Source organism: Vigna radiata, chromosome 7, assembly GCF_000741045.1.
Source record: "Vigna radiata var. radiata cultivar VC1973A chromosome 7, Vradiata_ver6, whole genome shotgun sequence".
Lineage (NCBI taxonomy): Eukaryota > Viridiplantae > Streptophyta > Magnoliopsida > Fabales > Fabaceae > Vigna > Vigna radiata.
This window is the reverse complement of record NC_028357.1, coordinates 22,014,849-22,030,464: the sequence shown is the minus strand read 5'-3', so window position 1 is coordinate 22,030,464 and position 15,616 is coordinate 22,014,849.

Sequence of the window (15,616 nt, the reverse complement as noted above, 5' to 3'; positions counted from 1 at the left end):
ATACTGAGCGCGAGCTTCTCCTATTCACAAGGCTTGATTCGAGCAACACTAACACTTGAAAACTTCCTTAGAGCATTTCTGTATTTTCAAATGGCTTAGTTAACCCTCAAAGGCTTTGGTAAATAGTATATATAGCCTAGAGGTCAGAATTTGAAAAAGACAACTCCCAACGGCCAGTGATAATCGATTATCACAAGTTATAATCGATTATTTGTTTCTGTTATGGGGTTTTCAACTGAGGAATAATCGATTATCTGCTCGACTTGGGCAAAACTGATTTAGACTGAAATAATCGATTATTCTTACCAATAATCCATTATTTGCACGAGCATTAGTTTTCTTCTTAAGCTCGTGATAATCGATTATTGCACCAAATAGTCGATTATTTGCGCAAACTTTACCTAGACAGGAAAATTTCTAAGTGTTTACATCATACAAAGTTATTCCTATTACAATTTATTCTACAAAGATGCTTTTAAAATAGATATAACAAGAGTCTTCAAGTTCTTTACTTTGTAGCATCATCAAAATCATAATATCTTCAAGACACCAATGCTCCTTATTGGTAACAGGATTGGGTACTTCCATTATTGTTATGCCTCTGTCCATTTATAAATCTCTTTCTCTTAGGCCTCTACAACCTACGAGTGTGGTCATATAGTTTGCTAATAGAAGTGTTTCCCACCTCACAGGCTACATAAATGATGTCTTAGTTCGGGTTGGTGAACTTATTTTCCTTGCAGATTTTTATGTTCTTGAAATGAAGGACGAATTCTTCCATAGATCTGCCCCAATCATTTTAGGAAAACCATTTTTGAAAATAGCCTGAACTAAAATTTATGTGTATGCTGGTACATTATAGATGGAATTTGCTGACATTATTATGCATTTTAATATTCTTGATGCCATGAAATTTCCAACTGAGGATCATTTTGTTTCTCGAGTTAATATTCTTGATGTTGTTGTTGATGAATATGCTGTTGAATTTGATTTTTTGCATGATAAGAAACAATTTTTTCTATCCCATATGTATACTTCTCTTCCATGCATTGAATCTATCTGAATTCGTGATTGATATCGATATTGATGTCAAATCAGAACCTGATCTATGTTTATAGATTATTTTTTATGATAAGTTTGATGAGATGGGTGTTGTACCTCTGGATGTAAATTCTTTAGAGTCAGAATGCACTAACCCCTTCGTAGGATGATAAATCTGACTTGCAGGCACCCACTCTAGAGTTGAAACCACTTCTAGAAAACCTCAAGTATGCATACTTGGAGGATGAGGAGAAACTGCAATAATCATTTCCACCTCCCTTTATTCTTTTCAAGAGGATAAGTTGTTGCATGTGCTTTGAAAGCACAAGAAAGTCATTGGTTAGACCTTGGCTGACATTCCTAATATCAACCCATCCACATGTATGCATAGAATTCTATTGGAGGATGGAGCTAAACTAGTTAGAGAGTCATAGAGAAGGCAAAACCTGATAATTTTAGAAGTTGTGAAGAAGGAGGTGACCAAGCTTCTTCAAGCTGGGATCACCTACCCTATATCAGATAGTTAGTGGGTGAGTCTGGTCCATGTGGTCCCAAAGAAGACATGCCTCATTGTTGTTAAAAATGAGAGGGATGAGCTCATTCCTACCAGAGCATAGAACAGTTAGAGAGTTTGCATTGACTACCGAAGGCTGAATCAAGAAAAAAGGAAAGATCATTTTTTGCTACCCTTTATTGACCAGATGCTTGAGCGTTTGACAAGTAAGTCTCATTATTGCTTTTTTTATGGTTTTTATGGTTATTTTTAAATACATATTGCACCTAAGGATCAAGAGAAAAACACATTCATCTGCCCCTTTGGCACTTTTGCATATAGGAGGATGCCTTTTGGCCTATGCAACGCCCCTAGTACATTTGAGCAATGCATGCTCAGTATTTTCAGTGACTTTCTTGAAATTTTCATAAAGGTGTTTATGGATGATTTTACTGTGTATGGATCCTGTTTTGACACATGCTTGGATAACTTGGATAAAGTTTTGCAAAGATGCATTGAAACCAATCTTGTTCTCAATTTTGAAAAATGTCACTTCATGGTAGAACAAGGTTTAGTTTTAGGGCATATCATTTCCAATAAGGGTATTGAAGTAAATCATGCAAAAATATCTATTATTTCACAATTGCTTTATTGTTTACACCCTGTCAAGTGTACCAGATCATATCAAGTAATAATAGAGCAGTAAGTCTAGATATCGTTTCGTAAGGGACTTAGTGGCCTAGACGTTCATGTGAATTGATTACATTAGACTTAAAAGAAGAATAAATTGTAGTGTTGATTGTTAAGCCACTGGCAAGTGTACCAGATCATATCAAGTAATAATAGACAGTAAGTCCAAGATCGTTTCCCAAGGGACTCTTAGTCCTTACCTTTCATGTAAATTGATTGCATAAGACCTAAAAGAAGAACAATTTTGTAGGGTTAATGCAAAACTAAATCTAAACATGCAAATGCAAATTGAATCAATTGGCAAATAAAACATATGAATGAATGGAGTTGTTGGGGTTTACAATTTCATCCTTATCCACCCTCCTATATCTACTATTCTTATTAAATTCACTTTATTATCAATGTCATGCAACTTTCCAAATTACTCAAAATCCGATTCCTCGGCGAAGAAAACCTATTACTAATTACTAGTTTACCATTCCTATTCTCCTTAGTAATTACCAATGCCTTAAGTACAGAAGCCTAAAAGCAATTGATCCTCCTACTCCTATTCCTAGGCAGTATTTCATAATCAAGTGAATTCTAATCAGTTCTAGATTTCCCCGTACGTTCCCGTATCGACAGAATCAAATGTCATAACACCGAATGAGTTAACAATGTAAGCATTATCATCAGAAAAGAAAACCCAAACAATTGATAATAAAAGCATATGAATATAATAAGAAGTTTGATACAAGAGAGTTTCAAAAGGACTACATTGTTCCCCAACAACAAAGGGATTAGTTCACCATAAACATGGTGAAACTAGAAGGAATTAATGGAAAAGATGAAAGAGTAAACCCTAGAAATGATAAATTGGAGCCGTAGCATCCAAGAAACCATCTCTAAGGAGTGTAGAAGGTGCTCTGAAGTCTTCCACTGCCAAAAGATTACTCTGAGGGTCGCACTGGGGCTATTTATAACGCAAAAAAGTAACAGAATTTCGGCCCAGGCCTATCATTTACGTGCTTAGCGCCCATTTGACTGCTCAGCGATGGACCCTATAATTGCAGGGCGCTCAGCGGTGGAAACTGGTGCTCAGCGCTAGCCCTCAGAATCGCAGGACGCTCAGCGTCGCCGCTCAGGCGAGAAATAGTGGCTGCCTTCTCGAAGCTGGCGCTCGACACTGGAATTGGTGCTGAGCGGTGGACCTTACTCCTCTTTTGCTTCTTTTCTCATCCTTTCTTGAGTCTAAGTCCTCCCTTCTTCACTTCCATCCTTCAATTCTCATCAAATCCTATCAAAACAATGTAAAAACAAACATAATATCTCTAAAAACCACTTTTGACTCTCTTGTGACTAAACTAAGAGTTTTACATGATTCAAAGCTCATTCTAAGCCATAAAGAGTGTGATTTAATATCAAATTTAAGTATAAAAATAACGGTTTTTAGACTGTTATCACAACCCCAAATTTAGAACTTTGCTTGTCCTCAAGCAAACAAAACAAAACTTAGCCTTCCCACCTATCATCAAAATAGTTCAACATTTTCAAAACTCATTCTTTCATACTAGTGCAAAAACGCTATTTAACATCACCCAATAGACGTCGGTTTGTTGGTAACCCGACGTATATGAGTGGACGGTGGCATTGTCGTAAATAGCTTCATAACCTAGACGTCGGTTTTAGGTTAAGGCGACGTCGTTTACACTGTAGACGTCCATATTGACGCAAATCGACGTCTAATGGTCTGGGGTAGGTGAGAAGACAGTCCATTGACGTCGGTGCTCACGGGGGGCCGACGTCTATGGGGCTACAATTAATGCTCTTCACCCAATTCCCAGGCGCTTAGACATCACGTAGTCAAAAGGCGATGTCTACGACCTGAATGGAAGGCGGAAAGACAAAAAATCTTCAATTTAGACGTCGGGGTTCAGTGGAAGCGACGTCTATGTGCTTGTAATTAATTAGGTTCACCAAACTCGAGGGCCATAGACGTCGGGTAGAAGGGGCACCGACGTCTATGTGCCTGTAAGTAATTATGTTCATCATTATAGACGTCGACACCCCACAACAACTGTCGTCAACATCCCTGACAGGAAATCAAACGTCAGTCGTTTCAGCTTTCTGGACGTCGGCTCCTCTAGACACCGACGTCTAATGGTATTCAAAAGGTCAGTTGAAATGTTAACTTGGACGTGATATTAGTGAGAAAACCGACGTCTATGTGAATATAGACGTCGGTGTCTGGAGCAACCGACACCCAATTTCATTTTAAATATAACTGCAAACTCTTTGCGGCATTCAGTTTCTGATATCGTCTTCCTCTTCTCCATTTTCTCTTGTGGCCTCTTCCTTTTCTCGCTTGCGGCACCTCTTCTTTTTCTCTCTTGCGGCATTCCGTTGTTGTTTCTTATTTCTTTATCATCTGCCTCTTCTTCTTTTTCTCTCTTGCGGCATCCCAGGTGCGTGGTTTTTTTTATGCTTACCGTTTAAACTTTGTTTAGTCTTTCATCGATTATCTTCTGGTTCAACTCATTAAAATTTGCTTTCTTTGTGTTGTGTTTTAGTGCAGGTTTGTTCCTTTCTTGGGGTAACGTAGTAACACATTCTCCCTCTGCTAGCTGCCTCCCATAAAAAAGCGGCGTCTAGTGAATTTCTTTTGATCATTTCAACCCAAAAACGACCCTGGGTCGTTGCCTAGTTATCGTTTCACCGTGAATTTTTCTTCTTGCGAATGAAAATGGAACTAAGCAAGAACCCAGGTTCGGTTTTGGGTTGAAAAGATCCGTAAGAAATTCAAGAGACACAAGCTTTTATTTTTTTGGAAAGCTAGCAAAAGGAGATTGTGCTACTAGGCTATCCAAAGATGGGAACAAAACTGCACTAAAACACAACCACTGTATTAGACGTTGGTTAATGTATACACCGACGTCTATAGTACCTCTTAGACGTCAGTTAGTGTTATTTCCAAAGTCTTTAGTGCCTCTTCGACGTCGGGTATTGCTAAGACCGACGTCTATATAATGTCTTTAGACGTCCATTTTCCCCCTACACCGACGTTTAGTGACGTTGGACCTGTCAGTGACTGACGTCACGATAGACGTTGGTTATACTAATTTTCCGACGTCGCATTGACATCACCAAAAATGACGTCGGTTCATTTGTAGACGTTAAAAGCCCAAAATAACCGACGTTAATCAATGTTTTTGCACTAGTGCATAACAAGTGATTCCTCAATTCAGCTTTTCAATGAAATCAAATCATGATGCATACATGCTTCAGTTCATTCCAGTTCAAATATTGTCCACATAATCACATACTCTCCAACAGATGTTATTTCTATGAATATCAGTCCACTAAGCACAAATGTAATCATGAAATTCATTAATCATTTCCAAGCAAAGTGTTTCAGGAGGTCACTCTTCTTTCTACTATTCACCTGTCACATGAATAAAAAATTGACATACATCTAATACAATCAACATCTTTACACACAAATGCCATCACAAGGACTTTTTCAAGGCTTATAATGTGGTCGGGCTAACAATAAACATTGGTTTTTCATATCACAAAATCCTTGAGTTAAGAGAGTTATTCACATAATCAAAGTTCAAGCACAAACTCCCTTTTTACCAATATCACTCATTCTCAACTTTCCCTTTTTCTTTCTTTTACATTGAGCTCACTTTCATGCTTTTTCTTTTCTTTTCTTTCTTTTCTCATGCTTTTTTCATTCAACACTTGAGCTCAATGTCTTTCCTTTGCCTTTCTATTTCCCTCAACAACCGCAAACTTGAACCTTTATCAATACCACAAAATATTTCTCAACCTAACTCAAGGTAAAGAAATTCAAAATAAGGGTTTTCATCCTATTTAAGGCTTAGGTTCAAAAAGGGTAGAACACATGATTCTCTTTACTTTGGGTAAAAATTTGGCTAAGTAAGGGCTACCAGAAATGGTCTTGATCATATGACATAAGCATGTAATTCAATCAATCATAAAGACTCAGGCAATATCATTCATGCTTCCAAATGAATAACAAATATATCAACAAACATTATGGAGCTCAAGACCTCACAAAGCTATGCTAACTCAACAACTCAAATATCAATCATACATCTTGCTTAGCATCATAATCACAATCATAAATCATCATGCATTTGTTCACACATCTAGTGAACAATTCACCTGTATATAAGCATGTAACACAATCTCAATCATCATCCATATCAAACTTCATCAAGCAAACTCATCATGCAATAAAACCAAGTCAAACCATAGTCAGAAAAGGTGTTCCAAAGTTTACAGACACCTACACTACTCAACAGAATCCATCCTAATCTAGAAGTTCAAAGTACAAAGGAAAAAGAAAAACTAAACCCTGTTCCATTGCAATGGCATCCATCAATAGATGCCCTATCAACCCATGTTGTTATGTGAATACTTATCGTCTCCAGCCTTTGCATCCTCAAAGTCGTCATCCTCCTCATCATCCTTGTACATAGCTGGAGCTTCAACTGCTCCAGCTCCACTCCCCTGTGCCTACTCCTGAGGCCAAGCCATAACACTATGGAACTCATCCATAGTCCACCTGTGCACCGGTGATGTGTCATATAGACCTATAATCATCTCAGTTGTGGCCACCTGTCCTCTGTAGAGAGACTCCATCCTAGCCTCCATCATGGACATGTACATGTCCCTCATCTAGAATGGCTTTGCGTGTTGTGCTGGCTCATCCTGTTGAGCTGCTTCTCTCATGGGTCATCTCCTAGGCACTGGTCCAGCTGCCTCATCTCCTCCACAAAACTGTCTATAATAGGAAACATGTATGGCCTTCCTAGGCCTCTCAAACGGTGGAATAGAAGTATCCACCACAGCCTACTGGCACAAGTAGGTAATAAGGGAAGGATGTCCTAATGGTGTCTTGCTACTCATAGTAGTAGCACAACTCTGGATCTCGTTGGCAATGTCCTCGCCAACATTCACGTCCATCTGTCTTAGCATACAGTAGATGAACATAATCTGATGAATAGTGATATCAGAAACATGGGAGCACGGCTGAACATTGGCATGAGTAAATGTCATCCAATACTTTGTGAAGGGTGTCAGATCTGCCCTTTTGATGTTAATGGGCACTCCATTTGGGTTCCTGCGAAAGTGTCCTCCAGGTACACACAACACCCTCTCAATATCCTCATAATCTGAAAACTCCCCTATGTTCAGCACATACTGGCACTACTCACCAGCCCACTCAGTGCACAAGGAGCTGTTAATAGTCTCGGGGTCATAACTGATAATCTCCCCTCACACATAACTAGTGTACCTCTCCATTTGTACTCCTCTGGATAGGGCATTAGTATAAAACTCCTTCACAACCTCAATGTTAGTTGGCGCAGGATATGTAGCCAGCTTATCCCAGTTTCTACTTTCAAGCTCCGCACCAAACTGAAGAGCTAAGTCTGGAATCCAAATGGCCTTCCTCTCCATCATCAATCTCCTTTCTTGCACAATCAAAAAGTGTTCCTCATGTTTCCTGGAAAGGAACCTGTGAGAATAAATTCTTCGTGGCCCCTCCGGCTCTTTTCTCTTGTTTCCCATGGTCTTCACTCTCCTTGAAGATGATGTCATTCCTACATCAAATACAATTCAAAACACTGTCCAGTGCTCAGGGCCAAACAAGACCCCTTAGCGCCACCTGCATAATCACAAAACAAAGCCAGAAACAAAATATGTCGCCCACCGCTCAGCGCCCACTGACTGCTCAGTGGTGGCATCGGGATATTTGCAAAACCCTTGCCTAACCAACTCTAATCTCCACTCAATCACAAATAACTCAGTTCCAGACAAAAATCATGCAATTTAATCCGTGCAAAATTTTTCTATTTCATCAAATCATGCATAGAAATCAAAAGCCCTAATCTACACATATTCTTAAATAAATTTCACTTCTAAAAACCCTAAGAACGAAATTGCATGACTTATTGAGTGGAGATACTCTAGATGCTTCCAAATAATCTGTGAATAATGATGGATGCTTCTCCAATGCAATGCTCTCACCAAGAACCCCAAACTTTGTCAATGAAATGGGTGAAAAGTGAAGAACTATGAAATTTTGGGGAGTGGGTGAAGAGAAAAGTGGAGGGAAACATTTAGAATGCTCTTGAAAATGAAAGCAAAGTGCTAGGGTCTGTGGAGAACGCTTCAGCGCACCCTATGGAGGTTTTAAAAGTGTGTAAATGGGCCTCCAACGCTGAGCTTTTAAAAAGCCCATGCTGCAGTCCAAGATGCCATCGTTGAGTGGTCAAATGAGCGCTGAGCGGTGGGCGTTAAAAATTTCTCCCCCTTTTTGGCTTGCCTTCACGTTTTAGAACCTGTAACACTTGATTTCAACTTTCAATTTTTCAATTTTATGCACGTCCCCTCTCTTACGCAAGAATTAAAGCATATAATGCAACTAAAACAAAGTTAAAAATTAGAAAACAATCAACTAGGTTGCCTCCCAGGTAGTTCTTGTTTAACGTCACGAGCCTGACCCAAACCTTCTAGCACCCATCAGTATGTGCTTCACAACACCTTTCAGTAGGTGTACTTACCTGTATCCTTCAGTAGATTCATAAATAATTAGCATCCCTCAATAGATGCTACCCAAAAATTGTTCAAAAATCCAAAAATTACATGTCCAAATAATAAAATAATGGAAATAATGTTTTACAACAACTGGGATATCTCCCAACAAACTCATGTCTTCTCGCCCATGTTGGTGTCTTCATCCCACCAACTCATCAGCTGCCTCCTATCCAACTCCTTGACTAATCTGGAGTATGGTCTGTCAATCTCCACTACTCCTTTCTCTTTAAGCTTTTTCACTAACCACTCCTTCTCCTTGTATTTCACCTTTGCACCAGGTTGAAGTGTTGCTTTCTTTGAGTTAAGGTGGATTCCTTTGTCAATATCTTCCTCCTTAGGTACCTGCAAAATATTACAACCATCATTAGTACTTGTATCTCCTCTAGTTGCAGCATCCCTCCTTGAAGCTTTATATTTGGCTCTCTTTCTCCAAGTGTTATCTTCTCCTCAGAGCCATTAAAAATTAAAACATTTTCTTGATCTTCTAATATAATTCTCCCGTCATAGATACTCATCACTAATTTAGCAGTTTTCTTGAAAGCCCTTCCAAAAATCAATGGAATCCTTTCATTCGTGTCCATATCCATGACTATAAAATCGACCAAGAACTCAAGATGCTCAATCCGAACAATCACATCCTCCACCGTACCAATTAGACTCTTAGTAGATCCATCCGCTACCATCACAGAAATATTGGATGGTTTCAATACTAGCCCTCCAAATTTTTTCAGATAACACAAAGGCATCATATTAATACTAGACCCAAAATCTAGAATAGCTCTTCCTACATCCACATCTCCTATAGCGCATGAAAGAGTAAGACTTCCTAGATCTTTCTTTTTAGGCAGATGTTTTCTCTTCTTAAGCTGTGTATAAGCTTCCTGTTCTTCAATTTCCTCTTCGTCAAGATCTATCACTTCTTCAAGATAGTACTTTATTCTCTTGGAGTAAACTGGAATCTGGTGGAGTACTTTGACTGAAGGCATGACAATCACCTGATCAAAAATCTCTCTAAATTGCTCACGGTGATTTTCTCTTCTCTCATTTTTTCTCTCCTCTTCTTCTTCTTCTTCCTCACTGTTGTCTAGCTTAATGATTTCTTTTTCATCTTCCTCCTCTTCACTACTCTCAATTTCAATAATTTCTTTTTCTGCTCTTCTCTCACTCCTACTCACCACTACTTTGCATTCCTCTTTAGGGTTAACATTAGTATTAGCCCTAAATTGGTTCTTCTTTGTGGTTTCCACGCTCTTTGATAGTTGACCAATCTGCATCTCTAGAGTTCTGAAATTGGCTTCAAGAATAGCATAGTGAGAATCATAAACCTTCATAAATTTATCAAATTTATCATTAAGGTCTCTAACATTCTCTGTCAAACTGGCCACTTGTTGCTACAAAGGTGGTTGTTGCTGCGGTCTATTGTTGAAAAGGCCTCTTGTTTGCCCAGATGGGTTATTTTGACTTTCTTCAACACTAGGATGGTTCTTCCAACCTTGGCTAAAGTTGGCTTGGTTGAAATTTCGCTGCCTATATTGGAACTGATTACCCATATAGTTTTCCTCTTCTTGCATCTCTTCAGGCACAACACATTGACCATTGATATGGTCACCATCATAGAAATCACAAAGTTGTTGAGCTTGAGACACATTCCTGGTCTCCTTTGGAAGTTGAGTGAGAATCTTTGTCAAATTATCCAATTTCTGAGTGAGAAGGTGATTTTGAGCTAGTAATGCATCATCAGCAAGCAAATGTAGAACTCCTCTCTTTTGAGTTGTTGCACACCTTTCACTATGAGTCTCTTGCTCATTCACAGCCATGCTTTCAATTAAATCATAAGCCTTGTCCCCATTCTTTCTCTTTGTGTCGCCTCCAACTGAAGCGTCTAACATCATCTTAGACTGTGTACTATGGCCTCCAAGGAATGCAAGCACCAAATTTGTTTTATCAAACCCATGAACAAGTGTCTTTCTCAACAGGCCTTTAAACCTATCTCATGCCTGTCCAAGAGTTTCCTCCATCCCCTGTCTGAAGGAAGAAATATCCATCTTTCCTTGACTAATCTTTGATTGCGAAAAATACTTATTCAGAAATTTGGATGCCACAGTCTCCCATGTTGTAAAGCTTCCTTCTGGGAACGAATGTAACTACAACTTAACATCGCCTCCTAGTGAAAAAGGGAAAAAACTGAGTTTTGATCCTGTCGTCTGAAACTTCAATCATCTTTACTGTATTATGTTAAGTCCCTGGCAAGTGTACCAGATCGTTATCAAGTAATATAAAACGGGTAAGTCCGAGTATCGTTTCCCAAAGGACTCTTAGGCCTTAACTTTCATGTAAACTAATCGCATAAGACTTGAGAAAAGAATTAAATTTAGGTTTTGTATGCAAGACAAAAATAAACATGCAAAATGCAGTGAATCAATTGGCTAGAAGAAACTATGGATGAATGTAGTTGTTGGGGTTTACAATTTCATCTTATCCACCNTCNTATATNTACTCTTCTTATTTAATTCGCTTATTTATCATATTGTCATGCAAACTTTCTTAGTCTACCCTAAACCCAATCTCTTGGCGAAAAGAGCCTATTACTAATTACTAGCTTGCTATCTCTAGCCTCCCCTAGTAACTAATAATGCATGATAAACGGAAGCAAAATACAATTGATCGTCCTACCCCTATCTCTAGGCGGAAGCAACAGAACTTCACAAATGCACATTATCAGTGTTTCTCTCAAGTGTCTAGGGTAAACAGTTTCAACTCAATGCACTCAAGAAAGCAAACACAAACAGACTTGGCAAGCCTCTATTATCAACACTCGAAACATATGCATGTTCAACTCAAAAGGTCTTTTATGGATGTAATGGGGCCAAGGGCAAGGGAGGATAAATATGGATAAGAAGCTACAAACCAAAAGAAATAGAGGAGCAATGGGGAACAAGTGTAAACACAGTCAAATCACACCCAAAACCTCTAATTCAATCCTCTTCTTGACTCCATTATTCACACAATTTTTTATTTTTTTATTTTTTTTTATTTTTCTCTATTTTTTTCATTTCTCATCTTGTCTATTTTCTTTCCTCTCTATCTAGGACGCAACTGTAAGAGACAAGATACACAACATATTTACAAAACAAAAACAAGAGGAACCAACTAGCCAATTCATCAGAATCCCCAAGGAGACCACACTTGTTCCCAAAACACTTCCAAAGCTCTAAAATTCCCTAAGGTTAAGGTAATCATGGTTTTTCACTTAGGGCTAGTGTATGAGCTTCAAAACAAAGAAATGGGGAAAGTATAGGCTCAAAAGAGGTTATCAAAGGATTAAAATAAGGTAAGCATATTTGGCTAGAGAGGCTCAAGAACAAAACTGCCTTTATCAGTTCCAAACATGCATATCAATCAAGAATTATCAACAAGAGTCAAGCCAGGGCATATGTGCAAGCAATTAAGAGACATGTCACACACAAGAAAGAACATTAGGTTGCTCAAATCTTACACAGGGTATTTCTGTCACAATCAATCACCTCCTCAAACATCATAATCATCTTCCAAGCAGAGAAAAGCAAGGATTTCCAACAGATCAGAGTATCAATGAAGTGAAAGACACATCTACAACCTAAACAAAGTCCAGAAATCAAGAGAAACATGCAAAACTGTACACAAGACACAACAAAAACTACCTAGAAAACAAAAAATTTAACGCAGAAAACATAAACAAATCAAAGAAAAATCAGAATCTCCCCCAATAGACCACACTTAAACTACATAGTGTCCTCAATGTGTCACAAACATAAGATCATAAATCAGAACAGTCAACAGATCAAGGACAAAGGGCAATAAAAGTAAGGAAAGGGGGAGAAGGGAAAAGAAAAAATCCCCTTGTCATGGTGGCAGTTGCCAATTTTGGACTTTCAGGGAGAGGTCTTCCACCATTAGATTCAGCAAGGAAGTCTTGAGGAGGAACTGCTTCAGTCTCCAAATTTGATCAAGCACGGAGATGTCCTCCACAACTGGATCTAAGAAGCAGTGATTGTTGATGAGCGGTTTCAGCTGGTGCCTAATAATCTTGAAACTGTCGAAGCTTTTGTGTATGCTTGCGTCATTGTTTTCCACTATGGGTGCTTGTTGATCACATTCATGTGTACCTCCTGCAATAGGGTTAGTGCAAAGTGACTCCACAGAAATAACATGCAAGGTATAACACCCAATCCCAGTGTAACAGGCTGACCCTTAGATATACCCTCAGAACATGAATCGATTTCAAATGTAGAAACAATATCAACAGTAATCTCATATTCATGTTCAGTGCATGGAGAACAACATTCAGATGTGATAACAAAAAATGGTTCTCATCATGCAGAGAGGGAGAATTGAAAGCATGCTCATCAACATCATAATCATCAACATACCTATCAACAACATGATCATCAACAACAGAATCAATCTTAGGTATGTTTACCTCCACTTCCCTGAAGATTGGTAAAGTGGTGGAAGGTGAAGATGGTCTACCTATCTCAAAAGTGTTGCTCATATCTGCCTGGTCCTCCAATTCTTCATCAGTCTCCTCAAGTGCAAGAGTGGGGACATAAGAGGGTGGGAAAGTAGATGGCACAGTAGTAAGCTCATGACTCTGCTTCCTATCTCCTATGTGGATGGCATTGACATCATCTGGAAGTTGAGCAGTCTAGAATGATGATTCCTTTGAAACTTGAGACTCCTCCTCTGTGAGCTGAGTAGCCATCTGCCCCAGCTGATTAGTCAAACTCTACATGGAATCTCTAAATTCTTGCTGAAACTCTTGAAACTGCATAATCTTATCTTTGGTTTCCTGTTGAAACTGCATATTCTGAGCAGTCATTTATCTCAACAATTCCTTCAATGTAGGCTCAGAAGTAGTGGAAGGATGAGGAATTGCTTGGGCAAGCTGATATGATTGCAGCTGCTGTAGTTCCTAGACTGGGAGAGGCATACAAGCATTTTGGAATGGTGGTTCTTGATATTGATGTTGAGTAGGGCGAATCTTTCCAAAAAAAGATGCTTAAGATCTTCCCAATTGGTTTTGAATTCTGGAGGAAGATAATAAAGCCATTCCCATGCTGCTTCTTCTACTGAATGCAGAAATGCCTTTAAGAAAATGCAATCCTCCGGGACATGTGGAGGTTTCATTTCAGAGCAAATGTGTTGGAACCTCTCCAAATGTCTATGTGGGCATTCGCCTGCAAAACCATAAAACCTAGACAACAAATCTATCAGTCCAGATGTGAGAACGCAATGAACATCATCCTCACTAAGTGAAGTTGGCTCCCAAAGAACACTCTCAAGAATGGGAGGATGAGTCATATTGTTCTCAACATAAACTTGGTGAAATTCTTCTACTGTAATCTAAAGATAGTTGATGACATCCTTTGCTCTCGTGTTAAAGGAATTGACATCAAACTAACTGATGATGTTTGGAAAAAGGTTGGTAGATTGAGAATCAATGGTAATAAATGTCATCTTGGAATAGATGGGTTTAACAAGCTAAATGAATACCAACAGTGCCTGAGAAATGCAGATGATCTTCAGGTAAACTCTAATTACAAAACTGGTGGCATGCAGAAAGACGAGAGAATGGCCATCTACACCATTGCTTACATTCTCATGGCCAGAGGAGGAAATTATGCCCAAGCAACCACCAAAGACCTGATGCTACTGATGAAGGTTGAAAAACAGTGATATTCATATGTCAATTTGGACCAAATTACACCCTTTACTACTCGGAACGAGCTTAGAATCAAGCAAAACTCGATAAATGAGTCCGGAGAGAGTCAAAAGCTGTTATTAGCGATTTTATGCTTGTTTTGCATTGTTTTGAAGCTAATTTGAGAATAGTGGAGAATGGAGTTGAAGATACAGGTCGTTGACTCAAGAAAAAAGCAAAAAAATGAAGATTTGAAGAGTCGACGCACCGCCCGGCGGCACACTTAAACCGCCGGGCGGCCCAGGACGAGGAGTAGGCAGCATTTCACGCTGAGAGAAACCGCCGGGCGCTGGCGATTGCCGCCGGGCGGTAGCGATTGCCGCCGGGCGGTGGCGGCAGGTTATGGGAAACCGCCGGGCGGCATAGTTAAACCGCCCGATGGTGGCACGCTGGACTTGGGCCTGATTTTGACGCGCTCCTCACCTATAAATACCCCTACTACGAATTCAGATTCATTCTTTTGACAGGGGAAGACGGCCAGATCTAATTTTGCTCTCTGGAGAGCATATCTTGGATGCTTAGGCTCCTTTTCATCTTTTCTAGGGTTTGCTCTTTCATTCTTCTTCCATTTTTCATCTAGTTTCACCACGTCTATGGTGAACTAAACCCTACTGTTGTTGGGGAATTCAATGTAATCTTTTGATACTCTCTCGTATTGAAACTATTGATTATTTATATGGTCTCCATATGTCTTGATTGATTATTGTTGGGTTATCATCTGTGCTTAAGGCTTTTATCGTTTAACTCATTCGGTATATCGTTGTTTGTCGTTATTGACATGGGGACTTGCGGTAATGACATGAACTGGTGAGTAATCTCTTGATTTTGTAATACAACCTAGGGATAGGGGTAGGACGATCAATTGCGCTAACTTCTATTTATAAGGCGGTATTAATTACTAGGGGAGGCTAGGGATAGCAAGCCAGTAATTGATATTAGGCCCTTTTCGCCGAGGGATCGGGTTAAGGGGAGGCTAAGAAAGTCGCATAACAATTGAATCAATCTAATAATCAAGGGTAGTATGTAAGAGAGAGTGGAATAGA